A 26,769-nucleotide genomic window follows, 5' to 3' on the forward strand; every position below is an offset into this window, starting at 1 on the left:
TAAAGAATGAGGGGAAGACAGACAGACAGACAGACAAAGACAGAGAGATTTTGAACAGGGTTTACCTCCTGGTTCTGAACTTTCTCCACCAAGTCATAAATAGTCTTATCACCCAGGAAGTTCCACTGATCCCTGTGAACCATTCTTCTGACTGGTCAGCTCCTCCTAGGACCTCTATTTTAAAAAGTGTCCAGGTCAATCAGATCTTCATTCCTCTCTAGACTCCACTCCCAATTTTCCTCATTCTCTACATGATCCTTGTTCCATATCATCTTTTTTCCCTTTTCAGTTGGGTTTTTTTTTGTATTTTTTGTATTTTCCCTTTCCTTCCTTCTTTTCTTCCTCCCTCCTTCTTCCCTCCCTTCCATCTTTCTTCTTTCCTTCCTTTCTTCTTTCTTTCCTTTCTTCCTCCCTCCCTTCCTTCTTTCCTTCCTTCCTTCCTTTCTTCTTTTCTTCCCTTCCTTCTTCCCTTCTGTTCTTCCTCCCTCCCTCCTTCATTCCCTTCCTTCTTCCTTCCTTCCTTCCTTCCTTCCTTTCTTTTTTGATATTTTTTTATTATTAGAACCTAGCATAGTGCCTGATACACTTAATAAATGCTTATTGTCTTGTTCAACTTGACACTGCATATTTGTTAAAAGGTTCTTACTTTCCTTTTTTCCAAGCTAAAGAGGAGAGAGGAAGAGGGAACAAATTTTTATTGATTGAAAAAATAGATTTTTTAAAATGAGGGTGTTCAGTAGATTACCTTTGAAGGTTTCCTGTAGTTTTAAACCTTCTCATTTTACAAATGAAGAAATTGAGGTCCAGAGAAGTTAAAGATCCATGATTTATCCTTTAGGGCTCCCATCTAGGGAGAACATTGACTCTCCAAGCATTAGTGGGTGGTTTCATGAGTTGTTTTTGTCAAAAAAAAAATAATCACTTGTCAATTTATATCAATAGGTTGTTCACAAGGATACCACCAAGCAAAGCTGGAATTCAAACTCAGTCCTTTGACCCAAAGTTCAGGTGCTCCACTCCTCTGGGATTGTGATCCTATCTCACTGACTAAACTCTGGTCTTTATAGGGATTAGGAAATCTGCTCTTGACTATTGTCCCCAGGACTGTTCCTGGTACCTCCTAAGACCTACTAACCACTAAGGTGAACCACCTCTTTTACTCATTATTTGGTACTTCCCTAATAACTAGCTGACCCCACTCCTTCTGACATGCCCAGTTTCCAGGTGCTGGAGAACCCTAGTCCAGCTTTTTCTACATTGACCCTAGTTCGGCAAGAAAACAAGAATAATAGCAGCAACAATAATAATAACTAGCTTTTCTATTGGGCTTTAAGGTGTGCCAAGTGGCACATTATTTCATCCTCTGAATAACCTTGAGTGGCAGGTATTATTCCTATCCCTAGTTTACAGATGAGGAAACTGAGTAATAGGAAAATTGACTTGTCCAAGAAGGCAGGATTTAGACTCAGGTCTTTAAGTCCATTACTGTGTCCTGTTTTACCTAGTTCTCTTTCATATGCTGAGCTGTTTGTGATTTTAATGGTGGCAATTTATATCTCTTTAAAATTAGGCAAAGGTCTAGCAGAGTTCTTATTTATCTGTATGGTATATATTTAAAAGCAATAAAACTCCTTATTTCAAAACGTCAAGGAACTGTGATTTTTATCTTTCTGAATATTCCTTCTAGCTCAACAGATCACAGCTTTTCCATGTTTTGGTAGATGGTTTGATGAGTAGCTAAGGTTTTTTAAAAAATTTAATTACTTGGCAACCATTCCCTCCAAACTCAGTCTGTTGAAGCTACTATCATTGGATATGGAAACTTCCAAAGAGGATACAGACTGGTCAGTGATGCTCAAAGCAATAGCCTTTATCTATTTAGTGTATCCACCCATAGCTTGAACTTGAGATACTGGAGGTGAGATAGAGATAGAGAATGGGGAGGGAGCAGGGGACAAAGGGAGCAAATGGAATAGAAAAGGAAGCATCTGGATCAAAGTCAATGGAGAAACAAACTTATATATAGATCTCTGGAGGGGCAGGATACATTCATGATTTAGCCAGCATTGGGGGCAGCCCAATGCTGCCTTTGTTGAAATGATCTTCAGATCATGGCAAGGATCAATGATCAGTTGAGAGGTCCCATCCAGACCCACTTCATTCCTTCTAGTCCTGGGGTTCTTTAACTGCTTTTGATGTTATAGACCATTCTGGCTATCTGACAGAATCATAGACTTTTAAAGGCATAAAATAAAAAAATGCAGGATTATAAAGGAAACCAATTATATTGAAAAAGATATACTTTTTTTCCCCATCCAAAATCATGGAGTCCTGAAATCTATCCAAGGTCCCTAGGTGAAGAACCCCACTGAATTCGAAGCAAGAATTCCTGGGTTGTCCCATACAATTAGGATACTGATAGATGCAATAGGGTAGTGGTTTCCAAACTTTTAAAACCACATACCCCATCTATAATTATTCTTCTTTGTGGGCGGAGGGGGCAATAGAAGGGAGTGGAAGGACATGAAGGAAAGGGGGAAATTATTTTCCAATGACACCGATGAAAATGCTAAGATTAGGCTATAATTACCCTGAGGAATTGATGCTGAACTCAAAAGCCTAACTGTGGGAAGGAGTGGAATGAGTGAATAGGAATGCTGAGTTATAAAAAAAAGGATAGGAAAAAATTTAAAAGAAGGATAGGTGCAGTTATGCTGGAAATAAGCCTATCCTGGGGAGGGTGGGAATGGGTCGGATCACCATTTTCCAGAGTTCCCACTTCCAGAGTCTATGCTTGGAGGGCAAGATATTTGGGGGAGGGAAGAATCTCACTTAAACTCACTTATGTCTAAGTGAGTTTCCTACCTTCTTTTATGACAACTGCATGTCTCTTTGGTTTGTGCTCTTGCCTGACTTAATGATGCCTAAAAATCACTTAGTAACCATGTGACTCTATAACAATCACTGGGAATTAATCAATTAGCAAGCATGTATTATGTCTCTATGATGGGTCGGGCACTGTGGTAGGTGCTGAGGATACAAAGGCAAGAAGAGTACAAGTTCCTACCCACAAGGAGCTTTCATTCTACTGGGGGCAAGAGATAGATAGACAGACAGATGGACAGATGGATGAATGGATAGATAATCGCAGACAGATAGACAGATGGATGGATAGATATAGATAGATGGTTGATTGGATGGTTGGATGGATGGATGGATAGATGGATAGATAGACAATAGGTAGATTAGATAGATAGATGATAGACAGATGATATTTAAATAGAGACAGATAAATACACAAAATAAACATAAATACAGGAAAATTAGGAGGAGGTGAAAATCTGGGAGGATCAGGAAAGGTCTTGGTATAGGGGGTGGCTCTTGAATTGTACTTTAGTGGAACCTAGACATTCTAAGAGGCAGAGATGAGTAAGTAGTGAATTCTAGGCTTGGGGGACAATTTTACAAAGGTACTGAGGTGGGAAATGAAGTACTGTGTGTAGAAAGCAGCAAGTAGATCAGAGAGATAATTTACATTAAGCCCAGAAAGGTAAATTGGACATCATAAAGGTCTTTAGGCATCAAAGAAGTTGGCATTTGATCCTAGAGTAAGAGTTCTTACCATCTTTTGCAAAGGCCTAGAGGCCTTTGGCAGTCTGTTGAAGTCTATGTACCCCTTCTCAAGGGAATTTTTTAAAATAATTAAAGAAAATATTAAATTTTTGTTCAAAGTTAGTAGAAATAAAACTGTGATTTTTTTTTCCTATCTGAGTTCATATACTCCTGAAGGCTGCCATAGGGTAATAGGGAAATACTGGAGTTTATTGAGTAAGGGAATGGCATGGTCAAACCTGCACTGCAGGAAAATGATTTTTACCCTTGAGCAAGATGAATCAGAGAGAAGAAAGGACTTGTGGTAAGAAGGTTGGACAGGATGAAGTTGCAATAGTCCAAGAAAGAGATGAACAAGACCTGAACTTGAGTGGCTATCTGACTGAAACTGTGTCAAATCTTTCTCCCTTATTAGCTCTAAGATCCTGGATGAGTCCATCTAAATCAGTTTCCTTATCTATAAAAGGGGATAAAAACAAAACCTAGTATATAGGGTTGAGAATGCATGTTTTGCAAATCTTTAAGTCCTATATAAATACTATTTGTTGCTATAATTATTAATCATTCAATTTCCATATAGGCATAAATGGGGAAATGATACAAGGACAACAGATATCACAGGATTTTTTCAAAACAAGTACTTTGAAAACTCATAAAGCACTGCAAAATTGAGTTATTATCATTATTAACATAAAAGATTTTGAATTTTGATTTAAACTTGTTTTTATGGCACTTAAATCTGCCTCTCCTCTCTCCATGGATGTCAGTCTATTTTTTGAATACTTGTCCATGAAAGCCCCTTTCTAGACTAATGGACTCCTTGTGTTTAAGACCCCTTGACTTCCAATCATGACTGTCCATCTAGATTTATACCCCTGGCCTTCCTTGTTTTGGACTGATCCCTGACACCACCTAAAGCCCAGTCATCATCATCATTATCATCATCATCATCATCACTATTCTTTACAGCCTTTTCCATGGTGCTTTAAGATTTGCAAAATGTTTTAGATACATTTGGCTACAATAGGTTAACTGATCATTACATACAACCTTGTAAACTAAATGCTTCAGTCATTTTCTTTACTGTGACTTTCCTAGTGCGGGGTGCTCTTGTTGAGGAAACTTCCTCTACCAAGACAGAAAGCAACTTCTGTGAGCTTTAGTTTTATAACTACCTTGTTATTTAGGGATAAAGTGATTTGCTCAGGATCATAGCTAGATGGTGCAATGGTCTTGGAATCAGGAAGAATCATCTTCATGTGTTCAAATCTGGCTTCAGACACTTACTAGCTATATGACTCTAGGTAAGTCACTTAACTTTGCTTCAGTTTCGTCATATGTAGAATAGGCTAGAGAAGGAAATGGCAAATACCTCCAGTATCCTTGCCAATAAAACCCTGAATGGGCTTATGAAATGTCATATATGACTGAAACGACTCAACTACAACACACCACTATGTATCAGACTTGGCTCAAAAACCAGGTCTTTCTGACTCCAAAACCAATGATAGATTGGCTCTTCCACCTCCTATATTTTGGGTCTATCAGTTCTTATTTCCTGAAAGGGTCATGGGCACATTGGTGCCTAAAGTTATGATTATCATTATTTTACAATTGAGAAAAACTGAAGATTAAAGTGCTTCAATGGATCTGCCAAGGATCACATGGTTAGTGTGTATCTGAAGTATCATTTGAACTCAGTTATCCTTTCCTCCAAATCCAAAACATCTCCTGTGCTATGTTTCCTCTCAGTTCTGTCTTCTCTCAATACAGAATTGGATATTAGAAGTTATGAAAAGATAGACACACTAATACATTATTGATGGAGCTGTGAATTGATCTTACTATTCTGGAAAACAATTTAGAATTCGTTGAAGGAAATGAATAAAACGTCTATACTCTTTGTCTCAAAGATTGTACTCAAATAGGTCTATGACAGGAAAAAAGGGCTCTAAATCTAAATCTAAATATTTAAAGCAGTTGTGTGTGTGTGTGTTTGTGTGTGTGTGTGTGTGTGTGTGTGTGTGTGTGGTAGCAAAGATGCTGAAGCAAGACAGATACCCATCAATTAAGGAATGGCTACACAGATTGTAGTATATTAATCGAATGAAATATTACTATGCTATAAGAAGCAATAAATATAATGAATACAGAGATATAAGGGAAGACTTAAGTGGCCTGAGAAGTAAGTAAAATGAAAATCATATGTACACAATGACTATAGCAGGGCAAGTGGGTGGCACAATAGATTAGAGTATCTTCCTGACCGCAGGAATATCGGAGTTCAAATCCAGTCTAAGATACTTACATGCTATGTAACCCTGGGAAAGTCACTTAATCTTGTTGGCCTCAGTTTCCTCATCCATAAAAGAAGCTAGAGAAGGAAATATCAAACCACTCCAGTACCTTGCCAAGAAAACCTCAAATGAGGTTCTAAAGTGTCAGATACAACTGCACAACAAATTAGTAGAATGACAGAAATAGAACAGCAGCACAATTGAAACCAAATCCTGCAAAATTATGATTACCAAACTTAGCCCAAAGGAAATGAAATGATGACACTTTTTCCCTTTCTTCTTTGCAGAGGTGGGAAATTGAACCACTACATATAACATCAGATAACTTTGATATGCTGGTTATTTTTTATTTTTGCTTCTTTTTTAATAAAATTCTTTGTTACAGGAATGGTTCTCTAGAAGCAGAGAGAGGGACAGATCCAGTGAGAGATGTAAGTGATGCATTAAACAAAAGAGAGCACTAACATTTTTTTTAAAGTATCATTGGAATCTCAAATAAAACCCTGAAGGAGAGGAGCTCCCTCTCACCACCAGCTGCCTCCACAGTTGACTGCAAGCTAAGCTCAGCCCTAACAATGAGTGATCAGAAGGAAGAAGGAAGAGACAGAACTCAGGGAAAAGAGAGTGCAAAGTCACTTCTGCCTTCTTTCACCCCAGCCTGCAGCAAGCTCCTGGCTAGGACTTTAATCTAACTCTCTTATTCTCCTCTCAAGGTCAAAAGCTTATTCCGCTTTCTGGGAAAGGGTTTACCTAATGGAAGAATTTGGTTAGGGAGCAATAGGGAAGGGCTTCAGTCCTCCTTATCTAACTTACTCTGCCTTAGCTGGGAAGGTGAATCAAGCTCTCAAATCCCCCAGAAAGCCTTCACTTGGGACTGGACTTGTCACTGCCAGGATAAAAGAAAAGGAGGGAGAGAGAAAACTCTTGGGGTGCCAGAGGACCAGGGGCTGGAAGGGACCAGAGAACTCATCTTGCTCATTGGCTTATAAGGAAACACTCAAAGAGAGGGAAGGGACTTTCCCAAGGTCACCCTTTGATACTGTGAAATAAGCACCAGCTCCTAAGGAGGAGTCTGTTGGTAAATGTTTAATAATTATTTGGGGGTGAGGGAGTAGGTGGTGAGTGTGCTCACAACACAGGTCACAGTTTTAAGTTTAACCTCCACTCTCAATATATTCCCATCGCTTTATTAAGGCAGTCAACAAAACAGTAAATCAAACCCTGGTTTGTAGCATTTGCAATTTCTCTGATGCAATCTGAGCTGACTCAGCATCCTGTTATATTGAGTTGTCTTTGTTGTTGTTGCTGCTGCTGTTATTGTTGAGTAATTCAATCATGTCCAACTCTTTGTGACTCCATGGACCATATAAGCACACCAGGTTCTCCTATACTCCACTATCTCCCAAAGTCTGCCCAAGCTCATGTTCATTGCTTCCATGACTCTATCTATACTTCTCATCCTCTGATGCCCCTTTTTCTTTTATCTTCAATCTTCTCCAACAGCAGGGTCTTTTTTCAATGAATACTGTCTCCTCATTATGTGACCAGAGCTTCAGTATTTGACCTTTCAATAACTAGTCTAAGTTAACATCTTTAAGTATTGATTAATTTGATCTCATTGTCCAAGTGATGCTCAAAGGTCTTCTCCAACATCATAATTCAAAATCCTTGATTCTGCACACTCGGCCTTCTTTTATAGTCCAACCCTCAGTGTCATACATCACTACTGGAAAAAAAATAGTAATTTTGACTATACAGACCTTTGTCATCAAGGTGATGTCTCTACTTTTTAGTACACTGTCCAGGGGACCTCATTGAATTTCTAGTTCTGCCATTTACCACTATTTAACCTGGGACAATAATTTCTCCTCTCTGGGTTTCAGTTCCCTCCTCTGTAAGATGAGAGAATAAAATTATATGCCCTTCAAAAGTTTCCTCCAGTACTGAATCTATATCTTAGTTAAAAAAATAGAAGTAGTATTTGTATCTAGTTCTCCTGACTCCAAACTCAGGCACATCTTGGAGGGAGGGAGAAAATTACATGAGGCTGGAAACCGGAATATACGAGAGTAAATACGGACTGAGTCACAATGATGGGAATGGAAGTTATGACTGATGAACATTAGCACTTTATAGATATTTCCAGAATTTTACTATCACTGAAACAGTTGTTTTAGAAATGAGGGTTCATGGCGTACATATACCCTCACTGCAACAGAAATGATTCAACTGATAGACTCGGACATTCTGATTCACTGGCACACACCTAAATAGATTAATGAATAAGAAAAACAAAAGAATCAGGCTGCTGCTGATATCCCTAGCATACACTTCCAAAGGTGGCAAATCCATCTAAACTGGTGCCATCATGGCTTTTAGTTCATTCTTTCCAAGAATCCCTCAGCACTCTTAGATTTGTTCTAGTTCCTTATATTGTACCCTCAAATTACAAACTAGATTTTATATCAATGAGAATCTACTGGAAGGTAATCAAAAACCTTTTTAAAAATAGACAGAAACCTTAGCATGAGGAGGATTTTCCCCCTACACCTGTACAAACTAGATAGGAATTGTGGCTAATTCTACTATCAACACTGGAGAGTTGAGTATTCATCCTTTTTTTCACGTCCTGTCCAAGAAAACTCAAGTGCTCCATCAGCCAGCACCACACTATCTGTAGGTGGAACTATCAATTACAGCAAATGTAGAAGTTCTTGAGTACTGTAGACAAGTTCACTTCCCTTGGCAGTGGCCTTTCCAAGGAGGTACACATTGACAATGAGGTTGACACACACATAACCAGAGCTAGTTCAGTGGGAAGTTCCTAAGAAAGTATGGGAGAAAAGAGATATTAGATTGACCACCAAAATGAAAGTCTACAGAGCTGATGTGCTGACCTCATTGTCATATGCCTGTGAAACCTGGACAGTCTACCAGCATGGCCATGTCAGGAAAGTGAATTGCTTCCATTCAAACTGTCTTAGGAAGACTATGAAGATCACCTGGCAGGATAAGATACCAGACTTTGAGGTCCTTCCTTGAGCTAAACTGACAAATATACCAACAATACTACAGAGAGTACAACTACAATGGGCTGGACACAGAATGCCAGACGTATACTGGCCAAAAAGACTATTTTATGGAGAACTCACACAGAGCAAGTGTTCACAGCAGGGTCAGAAGAAATGAAGACACCCTGAAGGTCTCTCTTAAGAACTTTGGAATTGATTGTGCAGCATGAAAGACACTGGTACAGGACCGCCCATGCCCTCATCATTGAGGGTGCTGCTCTCTGTGGGGAAGGCAGAATTGAAGCAGCTCAAAGGAAAAGTGAGGTACATAAGTTTAGAGTCACTACCCCAGGTGTTCACATGGATTATTTGTGCCCAACCTATGGTAGACATTCTGAACTCATATTAGTCTGATCAGCCAGAGTCGGACACACTGTAGCTCATCTCCAACATAGTGATGTCGTTTTGATCTTCTTCAATAACAAAGGACAAGGAACCATCCAATCATGTCCTGTCCTTACTCCCAGGGCCCTGAGGAGCAGAGAGAGAGAACTTCTGAAAGGAGAAAAGAAAGGAACTAGCAGCATGGAATGAGTCACCAAACCTCACATAATGTTATTTTTGGGATCTCAGAAGGTAAAAACTGTTCTAACTAGACAATAATCCAGAAGTAGAGATAGTGAAGTGTGTATTTTTGTCTCTCTAAAAAGACATGAAAATACCTTCCATCATTTCTATTCCCTCTTTAAATTAATTACTGACTCATTTTTTCCTTTTTCAGTGAGTTCCTGATTGTAATTTTTAAAAAGTATATTGGTGATGCTTACAATATATAGAATTATAAATATATATATATATTTATATATTATATATTTATAATTATATATGTATGCATACATATACATATAGATAAAGAGACCTTGGAGATCAACTCTTTCAACCCCATCATTTTACAGATGCGACAACAGGTTCAGACCAATTAAGCAATGTGCTAGTAATGCAGCTTCCAAATGGCAGAAACAAGACTAGAATCCAGGTATTCTACTTTGTCAATCCAAAAATAAGATTTTTAAAATAAATTTTAACTGATTTCTTTTGTTTTTATATTGTCTAAATTTGCCTCAGCATCCCTCTTCATCTCTCTTAGAGAGCCATCCCATGTTTAAAAAAATCTAAGAAGAAGGAGGAAATGGGGCAACTAGGTAGTATAGTGGATAGAGCACCTGCCCTGGAGTCAGGAGGACTTGAGTTCAAATCCAGCCTCAGACACTTAATAATTACCTAGCTGTGTGACCTTAACAAATTGCCTTGCAAAAACCAAAAGAAGAAGAAGAAGAAGAAGAAGAAGAAGAAGAAGAAGAAGAAGAAGAAGAAGAAGAAGAAGAAAGAAAGAAAGAAAGAAAGAAAGAAAGAAAGAAAGAAAGAAAGAAAGAAATAAGATGGTCAATATACTCAGAGCTTAGAATGGTTCACAGCCTCTGATAAAACCCCCATCTCTATAAAGGAATGAGAGAGATGTCTTCTCATAGCTCTTCTTTGTAATTTTGAGCATCTATTTTTATTTTTTGTTTCATCGGTGTTTTTTTCATTTATATCACTGCAGACAATATGTATTTTGTTTGGCTCTGCCTAATTTTACCTTGCATCAATTCAGATATCTTCCTAATGTTTTCTGTATTCATCAGATTCATCATGGTTTACTGCACAGTAAATTTTATTACATTATTACATGTATACTAAAGACAGCAAGGTCACTCACTGCATCCTGAGCCATTGCCAGTCATCTTGACTTTTGTCCTGTCCCTAGACTTTGATGATTCTGGAAGAGAGAGTGAGATAGATGACATTGCACTTGTGTAAATCCAGTCAAAATATTAACCAAGATGTCATTGGTCCTTTTCAAAAAATAAAGGACAAATAACAATAGCCCAGGACTATTCTTAGCAGTAGGTACTTCATAAATGCTTGTTAAGTAAGCAAATTAACTTCATTGACATTGATTATATGTATAGACTGAAATCTTGGTGTAGGAGATTCCCTGTTATAAAATAATAATTTAATGATCTTACCCCTAAGAAACTGATTCAATCTGTAATTTTCAGCACTCTAGAACTGGAATCTGTGTGTCACATGCATTTTCAAAGATGTTTCAGATTTTCAAACTTTAAACAAATTCAATAGAAATATTGTTTTTAAACCTGTTCTGCAGTCAATTCAAACAGGAGTCTATTTCTGAGAAGAACTAAGGCAAGGATATTATCATCCATCTCTGAATAATTGCAAATTTGCCTTGAAGGGGCAACTATTTCCCTTCCAAAGATTAAACTTTGCACAAAGAAAGTCAAGTTGAAAAAAATAGAATGCCAAAAAGAGTCTAACATTCTCTGGAATATTCAGTTCTTTAGAGAATTTTCAATTTGATTGTGAATCAAATGCATTTTCATTCACTTTAAAAAGCTCTTGCCTTTCAGTGTTTTTCTCTTGAGATAACTAATGCACACAGAGATGTTAGACTCAAAGATGAGGTATTATTTATTTAAATTTTGTAAAGATGAAATCCCACTCTGAAGGCAAGTTCTAAATAACCAAGCTGCCTTTGTCCCAGGAAAAAAAAGTGGTCTATTGATCTATTTATAACAAATTCTTTACAATAAATATTGCTATGTAACTGCTGCTTTCTCTGGTGTCCATTCATATAACAATCATCTCCTATATCAAAAAATACTCTATTCTATGATAAGATAAGTGACAGAGTAGATAGATTTCCAGATCTGAAGTCAGGAATATTCATCTTTGTGAATTCAATCTGGCCTCAGACACTTACTAGCTTTGTGACCCTGAATGAGTTATTTAAACTCTCTTTACCTCAGTTTCCTCATCTGTAAAATGAGCCAGAGAAGGAAATGGCAAACCAGTATTTTTGTCAAGAAGAATCAGACACAACCGAAATAATTGAATAACAAACAAGGTAAAGATCTCCTCTGGCATGAAAATTCTCCAAAACAAAATCTGTATTCCAGTTCCAAAGTACTCAGGAAGTGAGCATCCACTCAACATCATAGCTCATTATCCCTCATCACCTCCTTAACTTTTACCAGTCAACTGGAAGTCACTTTAGTTCAAACAAAAAAAATTTAATCAAACAGCATGGAAAATAAAATGATGGGCGGCTAGGTGGCATAGTGGATGGAGCACTGGCCTTGGAGTCAGGAGTACCTGAGTTCAAATCCGGCCTCAGACACTTAATAATTATCTAACCATGTGGCCTTGGGCAAGCCACTTAACCCCATTGCCTTGCAAAAAACTAAAAAAATAAAATAAAAAAATAAAATGGTGAGACACTAACTAGTAGTGAGAACATACAAGTAATGAACACATACTTGGAGAGCATATATTTAGGGAACATGCGTGAATAGGACCCATGCAAGAAGAGGTCATGCATAAGGATCAGGAATACCCAGGAGAATCCATTCCTTCAGGGTTGCTGAAGTCCTCTGGTGGTGTCAGCTCATCACTCTCTCTGTTCTCTGATGAGCACCTTGTTTTTGTTCTTCATAGCTCTACTGGTCTCTCCTGGAAAGTTTCACTGGTGTAATTGCTGACCTATCACTTCCTGGGTTTCATCTCTTGAGGATCTGCTGCTCCTTATCTCGGCTAATATTTGCAGGAATACAGCTACCTGAAAGCAGAAGGTAACACCTCTTCAGTCATATATATGAGCTACCACACCAAGGGAAAGGACCTTGGAACCAAAGCAAGATCGAATGTGTCTTCTCACTTTCTGTGACTGGGGCTAAATCGTAGTCTATCATCTGAGACAACAATCTGACTTGGGGTTAGAAACTTCCAAGTTCCTCTCTGGCTTAAAATGAGAACGTTAGCACAAAAGTTAAAGCAAAGTAGAAAAGTTCATTCTCCTCCACTCCCTTGGACTAAATTCCTATCTTTATTTTATATGTGTGCTCATATGTACATATATAAAATAAACATATACTGTGATGTATATTTTATACACTGATAATATTTATATGTGTGATATATGCTGATATATGCTTTATGTATATAAATATATATATGAATACATGAATACATATATATGCTGAGATATATATACATATATATATATATATATATATATATATCAGCAAAAAATTCCAGTGACTTTGGTGTCTTACTTTGGTTGATAAAAAGCCTTATCTCCCTGCTTTGTAAAAAAAATTTTGGAAGAAGGGAAAGGAGGATTGTCATCACTCAGTATTTATTCAAGTCCTCTCACCTTTTCCTATCTTAATATTTCAATCACTTCCAGAAAAATATATATGAACTCCCAAGTTACTCAACAATTTAAAAAAAGTCACAAGATCCAGAAGTTTAGAAAAGTAACTCATCAAGTCAAGCATTAAGATCACCCTATGCATCAAGCAGGACAGTTAGATGGCACAATGAATAGAGCACTAAGCTTGGAGACAGAAGTCTCATAATATGAGTTCAAATCTGACTGCAGACACTTACTAGCTGTGTGGCCCTGGGTAAATCACTTAACCTTGTTTGTCTCAGTTTCCTCATTTATGACAAACCACTCCAGTTTCTGCCAAGAAAATCCCAAAATAAAGTCACTGAATCAGACATGACTAAACAACAGCAGGTGCCAAGCCCTAGGGATACAAAGAAATTCAGAGAACAGTTTTTGCTTTCACAGAGATCACCATCTAACAGGTATAGATAACATGCAAACAGCATCAAGGGGGAAAACACAGGCAGAATGATTAACTAGAGGACTATTCTTTTTTTAATAATAGTTCTCTTGCCTTTTTTTCTATGAAAGTTTTTGGGGTTTGCTTTCATGTAGACTTTTCCTATTCCTCCAATGCCTTGACCCAAGTTCAACCCACAGTAAAAATCTTTTGACCCTTCCTAGGAAAAAGGCCATAGGATTAGACATTGCCCACATGTACTATCCCCCCACCCAACTTTTACTCCAAATAAAATGTTTTTCTTCTTCAAAGATTCTTCATTCTTTCCTAGCTCCTGATTTTTCTCCTCTATATTTTATTATTCCTCAGGGCTCTTACTAAGAGTCTAGTGGATAGAGGGATGGACTCAAGAGAGGAAAATGAGCATGGATTGCATGTCAGACACTAGCTGTGGGAGTTATTTATTCCCCTCTGACTCAGTTTACTCATTTGGACAGAAACATAATTCAGTTCTTTCCTAATAACATCTCTCTCACCTCTTTCATTTGTCCAAATAGCCCAGAAATCTTCAGTGGTGGAGGTCTTGTTTCCTAGTGTTTTTTGGAAGCCATTAGCTTTTAGAGATGAGCATTTCATCTAGGTTAAAGGGAAGAGTATACACAGAAACATATCTGGGGAAATTATTCAATCCGAGAATATTAAGTGAAAAAGCAGGGAATAATTTTACTGAGATATAGAGCTAAAGAGAGCTGAAAATTCTGTGAAGTCATCTTCAATTAGTACATATCATAGCATAGTGGATAGACTGGTGGGCTTGGTTGGAGTCCTTACAGATTCTTCAAGATCACATTCAGGTTTCCTTGGCAGAGATTTTAGAGTGTTTTGCCATTTCCTTCTACAGTTCATTTGATATAAGAAGAAACTGAGAAAGAATGAAATGACTTGCCCAGGGTCACATAGTTGGTAATGTCTGAACTGTATCTAAACTCATGAAGATGAGTCGTCCTGATTCCAGGCCTTGTGCTCTGTTCACTGCACCCCTAGCTGTCCCTTCTTCAGTGCAAAAAGCTATATGATCATGGGCAAGTTACTTAACCTTTTTGTAATTTTCCTCATCCCTAAAATAAGGATATTGAAGCTAATGGTCTCTAAGATCCTTTGGAAGACCCAAATAGTTCTATATCTATGATCCTTTGATCCCATTTTGCTCCAGGTACTATACTAAACAATGGAAATACAAGATATCTCAGGGTGTCTACTACATTCAATAAGACAGGTCTTCTCAATGTGTAGTCCATGAACTTTTTTATAACATTTTTATTGGCTTACAGTATAGTTGTTTTATATGTCTGTGTATTTTATTCATTTAAAAATAATATTCTGAAAGGGTCCTTGGGCTTCACTAGACTGCCAAAGAGGTTTATGACCTAAAAAAGATTATGAACTCCCTCTATAAGTTTTGGAAAAGGAATCATTTCTAAAATATATAGAGAACTAAGTCAAATTTATAAGAATGCAAATTATTCTCCAATTACTAAATGGTCAAAGGATTTGACAGGCAGTTTTCAGATAAATAAATTAAAACTATCTATAGTCATATGAAAAAATGTTATTGATTGTAGAAATGCAAATTAAAACAACTCTAAGGTACCATTCCATACCTATCAGATTGGTTAAAATGACAAAAAAAGGAAAATAATCAATATTGGAGAGGATGTGGGAAAATTAGAAGTAATGAACTGTTGATGGAGTTGTGAATTGATCCAACTATTCTGGGGGATTAATTTGATAATGTTTTAGCCTTCATTCTTGAATAAAACCATGTCATCAAGGAAGTGATACCATGACAAGCACATGAATTGCATTTGAGTGGGGGAGGGGGGCTGTGCTAAGTCACCAGCCTCACTTTCTCCTCCAGAGCCATCTGGCCAGGTCCAGTGGCCAGATATGAATCAGAATGACTGGAAGATGGGTCTGGATGTGAGGCAATCAGGGTTAAGTGACTTTCCTAAGACCACACAGCTTCCTGGAAAAGAAGCAATTTGTCCTGAAAGGGCTAAAAACAGCTCAGCTGGAAGTGAGGAAAAAAGGAAAGTGTGGGCAAGGGCCTGAGACTCTGGATCATCCATTTCCTTCCCTCTTGACTAAAATCTCTGCTCTGCTTTTCCTCTCTGTGAATAGTAAATAAATGTACATCCTTTGTGTATTTCTTCATAGGGCCCACAATAGATGGTCCTCCATTTGGTGAATGGTATCTAAAGCTAAGAACCTGATCCTTCTGGAAGGGACAAAACAGTAAAGCAAGAAAATAAAAGCAGCTGAATTGAACAAGTGGCCCTGGCCTAATATGACTATTTATTTTAGCTATCTCCCTAGGACTTGCCCAGTTGATATACATCATGATTATGAAAAATACAGATTTGGAACACTCAAGACAGGCATTATTTGGGGAGAAGATCAGATTGACTTTACCCTGACTCCCTATTTAATTAGGATATGGGCACACTGCCTTTCTTAAGGTTTAAAGATCAGGCAGGATCCAAAATAGGTTACTTAGATGTCAGGGTCACTGCAACAGTGCTATCAAATGTCATAAGTGAGATAACAAAAAGAGTTATCCAAAAGGAGACTCTACTGTTGATTGTGACAGGGAATTCCCTATCTCTGAAAGACTTTGAACAGAAGTCAGATCATTGTTTGTAGAAAAGGCTTCTCTTCCAATTTGTACTAGAGGAAGAAGCCATTGTTGTTTTCTTTTGTAAATTAAATTTTATTTTATTTTCAGTTTCCAATTTTCTTCTGCCTTGTACCCCTCCCCTATTCATTGAGAAAAAAATAAATATTATGCACAATATACATATGGGGTGTAAAACATTTCGACATTAGCCACATTCTGAAAAAGATTAAAGCAAGAAAAATAAAGAACATAAAAAATATGCTGCATTCTAAAGACTATCACTTCTCTATTTAGATGTGAATAATAGTTTTTACTATGAGTCTTGTGAGGTTGTGGCCAATCATTGTATTGATTAGAATAACTGAGTTTTTCACAGTTGTTCAGTCATGTCCAATACTTCATGTACCTGTTTGGGGTTTTCTTGTTAAAGATAGTGGAGGGTTTGCCATTTTCTTCTCCAGTTCATTTTGCAGATAAGGAGCCTGAGACAAATAGTGTTTTTGCTTTTTTTCTAACTCACTGAATTTGAATTTGAACTCAGAAAGATGAGTCTTCCTGACTTCAGACCCACTATTCTATCAACTACTCAATCAACTGCCCTTCACTATCTTTGTAACATTGCTATTACTCTGTACATTGTTCTTCTGATTTTGCTCACTTAGAGTTGCATCACTTCATACAAAACTTCCTAGATTTTTCTGAAACCATTCATTTTTCCTTTCTTACAGCACAATAGTATTCCATCATATTCATACTTCTGATGTACCCTAACTCACCATAATTTGTCCAGTCATTTCCTCATTAGATGAGCATTACCTCAGTTTCCAATTCTTTGCAAGGGTTTTTAACCTAGGGTCCATACATCCCAAAGTGGTCCATGGCTAGATTTAGACAGTGCAAGAATTTGTATGGGGAAAATTTGCATCTTCTTTTACTCACTAACTTTTTGGTTTCCTTTGTGTTCCTCTGCACTTTATTTTATACATTTAAAAAACAGTATTATGAGAAGGGGTCCTTAGACTTCTTTACATTGCCAAAGGGCTCCATCACACAGAAATGGTTAAGAATTCCTGCTCTAGACGAACTCTAAGTATTAGTATAAATACTAACACTGGTATTCTATTATTCAATATCTTCATATTATTCTATCATAGTCATCAAAACACCAATTACTGAGCACCTTCTCTGTATAAGGCTCTTTGCTAGGTACTGAGAACACAAGGAAGCATAACATAGAAATCCTTCCTTTAAGAAGCTTACAGCTTAGTGGAAGGAGAAGTGAAGAGCTGGTTAAGAAACTTGTATTTGAGAACAAGATTCATATTTCTAGACCATAATGAAAGATACAGGATTTCCTGAGCCAGTAATAGAGAATACATGAGAAAGGCTGATAAAATACATTTGGTTGATGACTTGTAGATTTTATCAAAAGAACTTTAAAATGAACATGGAGAAGTAAAGACAAAACTTCTTACATATATCCACTAGAGAGAAAAATAAACATTATTTGAAGAAGAGCAGTGGTGAAGACCACTAATTCATAGAAAGCAATGTCTGAAATGAGAGTCATGAAAATAATGACTTCAGAAATCTAAACACAAAAAACTAGATTAATCTCACAGTTTTCACCAAGAATTAGTCACAATTCAAGACCAAAATATTATGGTAGGAGATTATACATTCTTCATTCAAAAAGAACAATGAAGAAATGTGGAGAAACATTACATATTAAGATGACAAACTCATATGAAGAAATCCAGAAACTGGATGGAAGGAAATATGGTAAAGAAGAATTGGGCAAGGATTACTATAAGGGGGATGTTAGAAAGAGAATTTACTACAGAACACCTATGTAGAAGGAAGAAATAGATCATAAATTTGAGAACTAGATCATAGATCCCAAAGATGGTTTAATTTAATAAGGTGGCAGCCCTGGAGTCAGGAGGACCTGAGTTCAAATCCAGTCTCAGACACTTAATCATTACCTAGCTGTGTGGCCTTGGGCATGCCACTTAACCCCATTGCCTTGCAAAAACTAAAAAAAAATATGGTGGATGGGGGATGAGGAGGGGGAAAAGAGGTTAGGTTTCAAATATCCAAACATCTATTAGAGTTCTGTCTCTAACAAAAATAAACCATCAAATTTATTACTTATCTTAATAACCTCATTTCTTTAAAAGGTAGAAAAAGCAATGGAAGAAACTGCTTGTCTGTAGCACCACTATTCCAAACTAAACTCATAATGGTTTGAGAAGATTCAATGAATAGCTCTCCTTTAATCCTCACCAGCCTAAGCTACCAGATAAGGTTCTATAGGTTGCACATGAGATGAGAGAAGTTTAAAAAGTGTCTACTATGTATGGTAAATTCTCTTTTGATGTTTAAGTTCAAAATAAAGAATAAAATTTAAAATTTTTTTCTGTGGGTAGACAACAGAAAAGGTTCTCTTGGTGGGGAGCCCAGTTTTATTTCATCCCACAGGAAGAACCGAGCAATGATTTGATTAGCATAGCTAGAAAAGAGACATCTCATGTGCTATACACCAGTGTAAAAGACCCTTTTGTTTGAAAGGAACATTAAACACAATTGAAGGTACAATTATCTGTTGCCTCTCAGATGATGTTTTGAGTAGGAAAATTAGGGAAGGGATATTTTATTTAGGTCTACTATATTTGGGGGGGGTGTCCTTGAAATGGAAACTACTTTGTAAGAGATGGAGAGTTACAACTGGCACATCTGTTTTCCAAAGTAGACAGTCATAGAATTGGTTATAAACTCCAGTTGTGGGGCCAAGTTTCAATATTTTAGGTTTTTGCTTTATTGCTTTCCTTTGTCATGAGAGGATTCTTCATGAAAGTATGTACAGGTGAGGTATAACTGAAACAGACAAAAAAATCTATCAATAAAATGTATTTTTAATAAAAATTGCAGCTACACAATACTTTGTAAAAGAGAACCAGCTCCTTTCTCTTGGAATAGAGAATTTAAAACACAATACTGAATTAGGAAAGGATTTGACTGTCTCTATGGAGATCAATATTTCTGACTTCATAAAAACAGCTGACAGCTACAGAGGAGAGAATTATTTGAGAATATGTACTTTCCTTCTTATTCATACTAAAAGGAGAAAAAATTATAAAAACACTCAACCACACAAGGACAAAAGGAGTTTCTATGATATTCTAAGTTAAGCTATAATTGACATTATCTCATCAACTTTGGAAATAGGTACAGTAGGTCCCCTTCCTGGATCCCTACATGCTTCCTGCAAGCTTTGTTCACATTGCACAACATTTTCCAGGTCATTAGCACTGTGCTTCTGCTGGAATTTACTGTAATTAGAGAGAGTGGTGATGCAAGATACACATTAATGACCTGGGGTCTAGACCCACAACAGCATGATTCAAGTGGGAAGGAATAACAAAGGAAAAATTGAATCATCATCAGAAATTCTCCCCCTTCCAGTTACCTAAAGAAAAAAAAAAGGCTTCCCAGGCCAGTTTGTTGTTCCAGAGAGGAGTATACTGGTCATTGATTGTCATAGTGGTTATTCAGTCATGACTGACTCTTCATGATCTTATTTAGGGTTCTCTTGGCAAAGATACTGGAGTGGTTTGTCATTTCCTTCTCCAGCTCATTTTATAGATGACATAATGAAGCAAACAAGGTTAAGTGACTTGGTCAGGGTCACACATTAAGTGCCTGATTTCATGAAGATGAGTCTTCTGATTTGAAGCACAGTGCTCTATCCACTGCACCACCTGGCAAGGACTTGGCCAAAAGTAGTTTCTGCTGTCTGTTGTGAGAATAAATTTCCATCCCTGGAATTTTGTAAACAGAGAGTAGATGTTGTGGCTCTAGTTTGAACTAGATGAATGCTAAGATCTCTTCCATCTCTGAAATTCTATGTCTGCTTTTGTATGATTCCATCATCATCTCCGTCATCACTGAAAGCAACAACTTTTATTGAGTATGCTCTCTTTGCAAACCACTCTGCTAGGATATAAGGAGGCATAAGATATTGTCCTCACCCTTAAGATTCAGTTTGCTTTTTTTTTCCTTCTCTCAAGATGGCAGACCCAAATGAAAAAGGACCCAAATAAAAAAAGGGTTAAAGAAGGAAAAGAAAAGATGTGACTGAAAATGTGAAGAGATCTCAAAAGCATGGCAGATGGAATCCAATTCTTGCCTGAAGAGGATCTGTTCTCCCTCTGACACACACAGACTGTATGACCCCAGGCAAGACAGTGCTGCCCACGATCATCCAAGACTACAAGTTACAGAGAAGGTATAGACCAGCATTTGTAAAAGATATGTCCTCGCCCAAGAATTTCCTATACTAATGAAATTACAGACCTATTTCTGATTCCCTGTCTACTGAAACATTTGGCTAGTGGCTTGCTACTGGTGATCAGACCTCTGACCATTAATCTTGTTTTTCAGCAAAAAAACTATCAGAAATTTTTCACTGCCACCTTTGATAAATTTAATCTTTTATGTATAAAAATTCCAAATCATCTTACTGATACTTCAAGAAAAAGAGACTGTGTAAATCTGGTCAAGAAGAAGGAAAGATTTTTGACAAAGAAAAAGGGTACAAGAGTACAAAGCAGCAAGAGGCTGATCAGAAAGCAGTAGTCTCTTATCTTCACAAACTACTGTTTTAAATACTTTGCAAGGAGCTCTTATTAAAATATTTGGAATAGAAAAAAGGCAACAATTACTTGAGAGATGAGACATATATGTAAAAAGAAAGAAAAAAATTCAAGCATAATCTAAATACCAAAAAAAATGATGCAATAATAAGTGTTATTGAAATTCAGAGGAAAGAAGAATTGACAGAAATTAGAATGGTTGAGGAAAACTTTAAAGAAATTTAAGCTAGATCATGAAAGAAGGGTAGGACTTAGGAGGAAATAGGGAAAGAGAGAAGGGCATTCAAGGCAAGCAAACAGCATGAGCCAAGTATTAGGCTGGAACTGAATATGGCAGGGTCAGCGACCAGGGGACTGGGAGGAAAAATAAATACTGCATTCCATTTTTGTATGCTCTGGGGCATCCTTACTTCAACTGAACCTCTCCCTGGGGACTTCACCCAGGGGAGTTCCCCAAGTATTATCAGTCAGGAATCATTTTAATCAATCAGTTTTAAGCAGCTTTTAGAGTAAAGTGGTACAATAAGAAAAGTAGCAACAAAATACCCCCTCCTCCTCTAAAAAAAAACTGTTTCAAACTCTATCACAAGTAAGTAGATGGTCCAAGGAAAAAATGGAATCAAACTTTAGAGAACGTATGTGGAAAAAATATAATTCACATATCTTGGCTGCCATGAATCCTTTTCTGCCATTTAATGTTTGTCCCTCATTTTCAAAGATCAGGGAGGTGATGCCATGACAAGGACATGAATTGGATTTGAGTGAGGAGAAGCTGTGCTAAGTTACCAACTTCATTTTCTCCTCCAGAAACCCTCTGATGTTCAGTGACGAGATAGGAATCAGGACAATTGAAGTTGACCCTGGATACAAAACAATGAGGGTTAAGTGACTTGCCCAAGGTCACACATTGCTTTTTATGACATTTCATGGCTCAAGAATTTCCTCTAATTATGGTTAAATCTTTGTCCAGGTGTCCTTGGCTTCAAATACTCTTGAAGCTGTTGTCTCAGGAGGACAGTGCTAGATGTTGATTGAAAGATTGGAAGTCCAACATCCACTAGACCCTTCAGAGCTTGCATGGTTCCCTTTTAACCAAATGGAAAGTAGGGGACAAGGAATCTCCTGTGAAGACCAGAGTGGTGGCCTTCTCCTCCCCACCCCAGTCAGTCCCTCCTTGGGGGTTTCCTACTCACCACTTTCTTCCCTATTCCCAGTTGCTGCTTTAATACAAACCCCAGAAGGTGTGATGAAACTCTTCAGCCAATTGGAATGGACTTCCTGACTGGTATCTAAATTTACTTTATCTAAAGACATTTCCCACTTAGTATAAAGCTTTTGATTGGTTAACTGATTGATAGATTGAGGCTCTGGTTCTTCTACTAACTAGTCATATAATTTGAGGAAAATCACTAAACCCAATGAGACAATATGGTGTAGTGGGTCTCAAAGTGAGGAAGATCTGAGTTCAAGTTCTCCCTCTGACACACACTGGCTATGTGACCCCAGGCAAAGCAGTGCTCTGGGCAATCATCCAAGACTGCAAGTTACAGAGAGGGTACAGACCAGCATTTGCAAAACATGTGTCCTCAACCCAGGAATTGTCTGTACTACTGAAATTACAGACCTAGTCCTTATTCCCAATCTACTTAACCTTCTTAACTCTATTTCCACATCTGGAAGATGAGCGAGTTAGACTAGATGACTGTGAAAATTGAATTTAACAAATATTCTGTAAGCATCACTACAAGCAAGTCACCTGGGAAACAAAGACAAAAATGAAAAAACTCCTGTCCTCAAGGAATTTACATTCTAACTCTGAACAGATTACATTACATGTACATAAGTAATTCAAATCAATCAATCAACAAGTCTCTATTAAATAGCTTACTATGTCCCCCACCATTATACTGAGGAGACACTGGTGAAACAAAGGCAGAATCAAAATAGTCTCAAACAGCAAAATTCTATCATGGTGGTAATCTAAGTGGAGTTTTTAGAAAATTAATCCCACAACACAGTGTTAGAGATAGCAGAAAGGAGAGTCCAGTTAAGGGTAAGCTAATTTAGAACTGAGAATAAAGGGTCATGAAAGAAGATTAATACTGGTTTGGTGATAGAATGAGGTAGGGACTAATGTAGAGAGAAAGGAAGAAATAGATGGGAAAAATCTTGTGGGGGAGAACCAGCAAGTCTGGTGTTTGAATAGTTTGGGAAGGAGGGATGTATGGAGCGGAAAGAGTCCAGGGTTTTGCGTTCAGATAACTCAGAGAACAATTGTCTCATATAGAAACAAGCTTTGCATTGTAATTATTTTTGGTCATCAGATTTGGTCTCCATACTATTCCATATCTGAGTAGAGACTTGTTATTTACACGGTCAGCAAGGACTCCTAGAGTATTTACCTCATCAATATGTAATTTTAAGATAGTTGATGGCAACTGTTTAGGATTTTCAGAGACACTAAAAAGAACCTCTCAAAAGTCAAAATCAAAGTCACCAGGTCCTTACAGTAAATGCACATTTAATTCAAAGGAAAATCACTCAGACACTCTCTCACAGTATAATTTATAACCAATTCTAACATGCTTGGTTTTCTTGTTTCCTGGTCACAAAAGATTAAAAGTAACAAATCAGAAGTGGAGAGGAATCACTAGAGATATACACACTAAAAGAAACAAGAAATGATGGCTTTTAGCAAATACCAGGATCCTATAATTTCTGATAGTAGGTACACCTGAAAGGAGAGGAAAGTTCAAAGATATTTTCAAGAACACAGTTCTTGTTAACTTTGCAACACAGATTCATTATTGCCAAATTCTGAGGTGGTTCTTGAGTCAAAGACCTAGAGGCACTCTGCAACATAGTCTCGGATATAAACCTTCACCAGGAATATGCACAGCATAGATTTTGCTGTTCTTTCTTTATTTCAAAGATAATTAGCTTTGCAACAACTAGATTGGGCCAGTCTATGAAGCAGCCTTGATAGCTTCTTCCTGCTTTTGTTCATTGACCATAAGACAACACTATAAAGACTAGTTATCTCCTCAGGGATATTAGTAATACTATTGCTGACATTCCATCCCCAAAGGTCATCTGCCATGCCTTCCTTATTATGGTCACAATAGTTAAAAGAGAAAAAAGAGATGAGGCAGAAAAAAAAATCTATAAAAGTAGACACAAAAACTTAAAAGAGACAGAAGTATAGGGCTAGAAATGGGATAGATACAAGTAATAAATGATCCCATTTACCTCAATAGAACCTGATAGCAGCACTATTTTATGACATACATTAATAAGATATTATATTATATTCTTCATACAAGAAGGCAGAAAGTAGATGATATACTTTGTTTTTAATATTTTTCCTATGACATATAAAAACAATTTTAACATTTTTTTAAATTTTGAGTTCCAGATTCTCTTCCTTTCTCCCCTTCTTGAAATGGCAAGCAATTTGATATGTTAAATATGTACAATCATGAAAAACATGTTCATTTTAGTCATGTTGTGAAAGAAAGCAGACAAAAATAAAGGGAAAATTGTATGCTTCAATCTGCATTCGGAATTGATAGATTCTTTCTCTGGTAGTAGATAACATTTTTCATCATGAATCCTTTGCAATTGTTTGGAATTTGTTATATTGCTGAGAAGAGCTAAATCATTCATCATACAATATCACTGTTGCTAAGTATAACATTCTCTTGGTTCTGCTCTCTTCACTTTGCATGAGTTCATGTAAATCTTTTCAGGGTTTTCTGAAATCCATCTGCTTATAACTTCTTATAAAAAATGGCACACTTTAGAAAGAATTTTTAATTTTTTTAAATGAACATTTTAAAAGCTAGTTCTGTATGAGTCACGTTTATCTCCCTAGGCTTGTTTCCTCATCTACAAAATCAGTAGGTTGAATTAAATAATTTCCAAATTTGTTTTTGAATGATAGTATCCTAAACTTACAGCTGGAAGGGATTGTATAGGCCACATCATACAACTCCCTCATTTTACAGATATTGAAATTATGGCTACCTAATGTCACACAGGCAATATGTAGCAGAGCAAGGATTAGAAATCATGTCTCAGACTCCAAATTCAGCATTCCAATGACCTGGAAAATTCATATAACTGGAACATTTAGAATTAGGAGTTAGAATGTAGTGGGGTTTCAAAAGATGGTTATTCATTGAAAAAGATTTCTGTGTTCATTTTACATATAAGAACATGGAAGGGCCATAAAGTTAATTTGCCAGATCCTGGAGCAAGAAGATAACAGAGCTTACTCCACTTAGTAACACACTGATTATCCCATCAAACTGGGATCCACACATAAGACCAATTTTCTGCGGCTGTTGTAGTTATTTGCTGGGGTATCAGACTCTTTCCAGCTTCCTTCCAAAAACAAGAGGGTTGTGTTCAGAATAGAAGGATAATCAGGGAAGTTTTCTTAACAAGTGGGGTATGATTGGTAGCAATAAGACAAGCTACAAGAATTTGAGTAGACTTTCTATTTGGCAGCCAACCCAGGAGTTGAAAGAAAAAAGCAGTGTCCCTAGGGATGAATCCGATTTGTTCCACACCAACTCCTTCAGAACATTCAGTCGGCAAGGAAAGTAACAGAGGGATGAGAAGGCCACAGAGTCATACTTTAATATGGTGATTAGAGCCTGTGGCCCACATTCTCAGGGCAACTAAAATCCCAGAGGAGATAGTACATAGAAAAAAGCTTCTCATTTTCTCTCTTCCCCATTTGCCATCTATCCCATTTCAAATTATAAAATCTGAAAGTTAGAAGAGACTTTACAGGACATTGTTCATTTATTTATTCACTTATTTTCTTCAATATTTACTATGTCAATAAGTCAATCAACAATCAATTGTTAAGTGATCACTCTATATCAGACACTATGCTAAGTACAAACGATAAAAGAATGAAAATTTCCTGCCAGTAAGCTTATATATATATATATATATATATATATATATATATACATAATATATAAATTTAATATAAAGAAAGTAAGTAAACTACAAGGTGGTTCGGGAAGTAAGGCACTTTGCCTAAAGTGAATGAATTTTCTAAATAAGGAATAGGGAATACAAAAAAAATTTTTTTAGATATATAATCTCTACTCTGATAGAAATGATAATGCTGTTAGTTTACATAAAAATCAGAGCTTTATCAAAGTATGTGCTGAATAAAAAGTAGTATTCTCATCAAAAAAGTTTGTTTACACTAGTTTCTTTCAGTTATTCATAACTGAAGCAATCCTATACAGTCATAAAAAGGTGCCACCATTGTTCTGGTGGCAATTATCTAAAGAGCAAGCCTTAAAGAGCATAAGAACTTTACACTATATACACCAGAAATTCAATCTGAAATATGTGAAAGAGTTTATTAACTATAAATAGAGCTTGATTATTTCCTCCTTCTATCTCACCTTTCCTTCATCCTTTTAAGAAGCAAGCACCTTACTAAGAACTCAGAACCGCCTTTAGTGAAGCAAAGTGGATCCTTTATTGAAATGTTCTTAATATCAGGTGTCCAAACAGAAATGAGCACACAAAAGGCACAAAATCATGGCCTTTTTATCTCCTGTCTAAACACACAAGTCCCTCCCATGTCCCCAGTTGGCTGGGTATTGCATAGGTCAAAGGCCTATCCCAAGTATCCAATTCTCTCCCCACATGGGTTCCATTTCCTTATCAAACCTCTCTTTCTCCACAATTTGGTAACCAGGTCTTTGAGAGTATAACACAGATATGTGAATCTTACACTTAGACTGGCGCCGGTTTATTCACCCAACCTTCTAATTCTATGATCCCTTG

General features: G+C 37.0%; 1 long non-coding RNA gene across 2 annotated transcripts in view; it reads right to left on the bottom strand.

Annotated features, from left to right (window-relative positions):
• Positions 1 to 11,422: 11,422 nt before the first annotated feature.
• LOC141502387 (uncharacterized) overlaps positions 11,423 to 26,769 on the bottom strand; it is a 29,778-nt gene continuing 14,431 nt past the window's right edge. For both annotated transcript variants that reach the window (XR_012472509.1, XR_012472510.1), the window contains exon 3: positions 11,423 to 12,599. This is a non-coding gene — a long non-coding RNA (uncharacterized LOC141502387). The remainder of the gene's footprint in view (positions 12,600 to 26,769) is intronic.

This window comes from Macrotis lagotis, chromosome X (assembly GCF_037893015.1).
Source record: "Macrotis lagotis isolate mMagLag1 chromosome X, bilby.v1.9.chrom.fasta, whole genome shotgun sequence".
Lineage (NCBI taxonomy): Eukaryota > Metazoa > Chordata > Mammalia > Peramelemorphia > Peramelidae > Macrotis > Macrotis lagotis.